General features: G+C 35.4%; 1 pseudogene; it reads right to left on the bottom strand.

The window, feature by feature from the left end:
- Nucleotides 1–301: 301 nt before the first annotated feature.
- On the bottom strand, nucleotides 302–4,155 carry LOC113274838 (annotated as a pseudogene).
- Nucleotides 4,156–5,825: the final 1,670 nt, after the last annotated feature.

Here is a 5,825-nt window from a genome sequence, read left to right as displayed (position 1 = left end):
GTTCAGTAAGAAGTACCGAATCTGAGTCTCAGTAAGACGTATCGAATCTGAGTCTCAGTAACACATGAAAGGAACGAAAAAAAAAAAATTCAATGTCGTAGTTACATTTCTTGTGCTTGTCCAAATGAGGCAGAAAATATGTCCTGTCCTAAATTCTAATGATCAAGATGTCATGGGCCATTGATCAAAGGAAAAAAAAAAAGTGTCATGGGCCCTTGGGCAGCTAGGGCAAGTGTGTGCAACTCCCCCCACTTCCCAGTTGGACGTTTTTCAAGTTGGTTTGTCTGTTTTGCATCCTTGGTACAGTCTACAACTAGAGATGTATTAAGCTTTAAGAAAAAGTAAACTGCCTAAATGGCTAAATGTAACATGAGGAAACCTTGGTATGTTAACTGACGCAATCACATAGATTTTGATAATAGTTCTGTTCAGTCGTATAAATTCACAGAGATCCAAGAGATACTTTACAGTCAGGATCCACTAAAATACATATCAACTCTTTAGGCACGAACTTTTCGCCCATCCCGTATGGTGTAAGCATCATATTCAGAAACCTGAGGTAAGAGAAACATATAAAAACAAACATTCTCAAGTCAAACTTTAGCGAGATTAATAAGCCTAGAAATAGAGGACTTCCGACTTAGTAATAAACAAGGAGGGGATAAAGGATCTAAAAGTCTACAGAAATGGAGGACTCAACGGATGAAGATTGAAAAATGATTTAACACTATGAGATTCAATCTCGTTCTCAGAAAATACCTGAGCATGTATGATGGTTCCAAATTTCTTGCCCAAAACAGCTTGTAACAACTCCTTGGCTACTCTCATTGCTTGCTCTGCTTTATCAAACTCAGTCTCAGCCATCTTCAAAAGGTTCTCGAGCTCATCTTTAGACTTGCCTTCAACCGCATCATGCAACTGAGGCTTTAGCATTTTAACCTGATTCTTGAAGCAAGCTCTCTTCCCATGAAGATCAGTAATTTGCTTTCTGTAAAGCTTCTTATCATTTAAAGTTGCTACAGTACTGTTAATCTCATCTTCAAGGTATGTAGACTTCTCTAAATTTGGAATTGCTGCAATGGCCTTCTTATAGTGTAAAACTAGCTTCAGGCATCTATCTACCTCACAGGAAGCAGCACGTGATTGGGATTTTAGCTATAAAGAAAAATTGTTTTTGGTTAGGTATTATAATAGTAATGCTGTTAAAACTTTGAAGTTAAGTAGAAAAGATACGTTTTTAACTACCTGCATGTGGTATTCAGAAATCAATGGTACCAATTCTTCCTCTAGAACAGAAACATCTGTTCTGAATGCTTCTGCCATCTTATCAAGATCAACAAACCCCATGGGAAGGGTATATTGGATGAGAGCTTTATGACGAATTTCTCTGTAAAGCATCTCGACATGATCATGTAAGTGAATATCCAGCAACAGATTGGTTTTGAGATCTTCTAGATACTTGAGGCAAGAAGCATATTCGCTGCAAATGAGGGAGACAAAAGTCAATGGAGAAAACTAAGATACTAAAAGATGTAAGCAAAGAAGATATTTTGTGTAATCAATATGAACCAACTGTTTCTGATAGAAACGCTGCTAGTTGTTAAACTACTAGAGCAAAGCATGGAAGTTAATACTTTATACTAAATGCAGATTCAGAGGAATCCTAGTTCGCAGCAGTCTGTCTTTAGTTCAAAATAATATTACTTGAAATGACACATCTTTCAGATTCAATGATAAGGTCAAAGAGATCTTTTAAGAAGTAAAGAAGGTGGCCACAAAAAGACTAGGACCAGTTCATATAAATTTACCTAGAGTAGAAATTATATACAATCTCCCATATTTCAGGTGCTAGCTCCAAGAAATTTCTTCGTAAGTTGAAATTCTGTACGACCTTGTCCTGCAAAACATATTAACAACAGGTATATATATATGACATGTTCAGATCTCTCACATGTAACCATATTTATCAGAATACTACACATTTCAGAAGGAGGCTAGATGCATGCCTTTAACTCATTGTATTCGAAGCTGGCAAGTGCACATAACCCTCCATAAATCGCTACATCTTGAGGTGTAACCACTTCGGTATATGTATCACGCAGATCTGGACCCGTTTCTAAGAACTGCAGATCGAGAATATAGTATGGTATAATCAATGGATAAGTATTGAGAGAACCACACCACCATGAACTCGTTTAATACAATTCATTAAATATGCTAAGCCCCTCTATATTGTGCACTACTGCACATGTTAAGGAAACCATATCCTGCCCAGCACCTTACTATATGTCTAATAAAGGTTGAAGAAAGAGAAAATAGAATGCAAAACAAACCTTTCCAGCAGCAAGCTTATACTCTTTACTCTCCAGGTGAGCTAAACCAGCCACACAACGAAGCTTTGCAAGTGTAACAGGGTCCTTCGCACCCGGAGTCTGTTCTGCCATGCTAACATAACTTGCAGCAAGTGTGAACTGGCCCATCTCGATACTAACCAAAATTGCATTCAAGCACATCTGTAAGATGTGCTTTGAATTAGTACAGTAATCACGAGTACGAGCATAACTCTCGAGTGCATCGCCGAGATGCCCATGGGAATGGTAAAAGTCTCCAAAATCATTGTATCCCATTCTGATGCTCTCTATGATCAAATTTGTCTGGACAGAAACATTTGACAGAAAATGCTAGGTCACAATGAGTAAACTAAAAGGAACAAAAGAAAGAATAGCAATTGTTTATCTCATTTGATTCCTACTTCATCATTCTTGAAATAATCAGCCGACCAAGAAAACATACAAAACAAACAAAGTTCTTTTTCCAACAGGTAATGGTAATACAAGGAAAAATTACAGCAATAACATTTTGAACAAAAATCATGAGCATTGTAACTCAAGTTACCCAAACCTATATAAGCTCAGTCTACGTGTGGTGTCCACTGGTTCACATTTGAATAGCTCATACATGTTTCATTAACACTCAATTCGTAAGGACATACTTCCCAACACAGGGAATGCTCTAATTAACCCATAATGATTAACAAAACTAGCAGAGATGTTGGTGAATATTCTTATTTAGCCTCCATATTATCGATTTTGTAAACGAAGCTTAAAATTTAAAAAAGAAACAAACAATTTCCTATCCATGTTATCGAATAACAAGGATGCAAAACACAAAAAACAAATCACAGCAATAAAAGTGAACTCCATGTTTAATCACCACATTAAACAACTTTTTCCCAACACAGGACATGCTCTTATTAAACCATACAAATAAACAACACTAGAGAAGATACAAATAAACAACACCATACATCCAATTAGACGCAATGTGAAGTCACTAACCCTTAAACCTAATCATCCTCATATAACATGAGGTGACAATCAGATTCTTTGTCAACAAAGTGACCTAATTACAAAATCAAGCAACACAGACATCACAACAACTAATTCACCAAACCTAAAGCCTCACTTACAAAATCATACCATATATTTCCTAACAGTGTCAACATCAAAATCAGAATATTCAGCAACAACGTCACCAAACAAAATCTCATCAACATCAACACAAACACACAGTAACAACTAAAACATAAGATAAAACAGTACCAAAAAAAACCTAAAAAAAAATCAAGAAACCATACCCTGTAGGCATTGAGTTCACTCTCAAGCTTCTCCTTTCTGACTTCCGCCTTGCGATCAACACTATCAACCCAGCTCTGATCTAAACAATACTCGCTCCCCAACTTCCCATCAATCTTTTCAACAACTTCTTTAAACAGATTAGTATTCTCGCCCTTTTTAATCTCATCATAAGCCATTCTCAGTGCATCTAACTTCATGACTTGATTACCACATCTATCAGCAACGAACATAAGTCTCGTTATCTTTGTTCTGCCGCTGTATAAACCTGCATATACTTCTACATCTAGTAATTCCACTGCTCAAATTAGGTTTACTTCGTTTATCTTCACCACCACCATTACTGTATATTTCATCATCTATCATTGTTACTGAGGTTGTTTTATCATCGCCTTCCATGGTTTCCTTTACTCTCTCGTGTTAGTTTACAAACCCTAGAAAATTTTCTTTCTCGGAGTTTTTAGAACTGGAATTTTGCCTTCTTTTATCCTCTGATTTTTTCTCTCTCCGACTCTTTTAGAACTGGAGTTTTTGATTTTCTTTTAGTAATGTCCGTGGGGAGTGGGGACTGTTTGGCGGAAACACGCTTAGACAATTAGATTAGATTAGTTTAATAGTAGTACGTATTAGTTTCTGTTTAAGATAATTGCCAGCGGAAAACTACTTTTACTCGAGTGAAAACCCACTTTACTCGAGTGAAAATCCATTTTAGGGTGATTTTTTTTCCGTAAATAAGATATATTTCATTAAAAGAACTAAGACACAAAATGAGTATCTGGTACAAAGGAGATTTTAAAATATATAATAACTTTCATTTTAAAATGAAATACTCGTTATATACAGTTTAAAATTTAGTTTAAGGGATAGTGTATGTTCTTTTTTATTAAAAGAAAAAAACTTTCATTTTTTATTCCTATATTACTACTATTTGGTTAAAGCAGCAATAAGAATGTGTGAGTGTTAATTTTAGAATTAGAATTATTGAGAAAAGGAAAAGAAAATTTTTGGAAAAACTAGGTTTTGAAAGTCTGGAATTCAAAATGAATGATTCGAGTGACAATTTCAAGAAACGCGAATCTTCAACTCATTAAGTAAAGAAAGCATTTTTTTAATGAGTTTGTGTTACTTGAATTGACTAAAATGTGCTGAAATGAAAATTTTGAAGGTTAGTTTCGTCTTTGAGGGTTAGTTTCGTCGAGTAAAGAAAGCATTTTTTTTAATGAGTTTGTGTTACTTGAATTGACTAAAATGTGGTGGAATGAAAATTTTGAAGGTTAGTTTCGTCTTTGAGGGTTAGTTTCGTCTAGGTCTGAGATAAGTTTGGCTAGAAAAAATGAAAAAATGTAGACGAAATTCATTTTGACGGGGTTAGGTTCGCCTAGCAAAAATGATGAACAAGAAGCCAAAATTTACTTTACAGAAAATGGGCTATTTAGCCAAAAGTGTATTATTCCTGGGCCAAAAGGACGGGTAGAGATTTTGTCTGGGTCAAATGGACAGTGGAACTTTTTAATTGAAACTGACCCAATTACCCTTTTCCTTTTCTCTCCATCGTCTCTTTTCCTCTTCCTTCTGTGTTTCTCCTTCACAACCAGAAACATAATACAGCCATCGAAAGACATCAACTTTCTCCACCATCAACGTTGACACCACCACCACCATCACTACTCCTTGAAAACACCAACGTCGTCCACAACATCGTTTTTATCCAACACCGTCACCGACGCCGCCACCACCATCACCGTCCATGAAGAAATTTATGATGCCCTAATTCAAATTTCTCAAATTCACAATTTGTGAAAATCAGGTTTTGTGTTAATTGGAATATATGTTCAAATTGGTAAGCTTCAGACCCTAATTGTCTTTGATTACATTCAAAATAGTTTTATCTTGGTTAGAAAATTTGGTGCATATGTTACAAATTTGTTTATAAATATGAGACGTGAATGTAATGTTGTAATTATAAGTATTTGCACTTGTTTTAACAAATGTGTATATGTTTATCTTGATTGGTATTGGAAATGGGTTCATCATGTACTCAATTGGGGTGGATACGATTTCGTCTAGCTTTAAACTAGGATAAACTTGGTTTCACCCTATTTTAATTGATTGAATTTGGTTAAATGAAACTAGTTTCATCTAGGTTTAAGCTCTGTAAAATTTAGTTTGAAATTGACTGAATTCGGTTTG

This window comes from Papaver somniferum, chromosome 4 (assembly GCF_003573695.1).
Source record: "Papaver somniferum cultivar HN1 chromosome 4, ASM357369v1, whole genome shotgun sequence".
Taxonomy (NCBI): Eukaryota; Viridiplantae; Streptophyta; class Magnoliopsida; order Ranunculales; family Papaveraceae; genus Papaver; species Papaver somniferum.
Note: the sequence above shows the minus strand (reverse complement) of the source record. Positions and strands in the feature narration are given on the sequence as shown.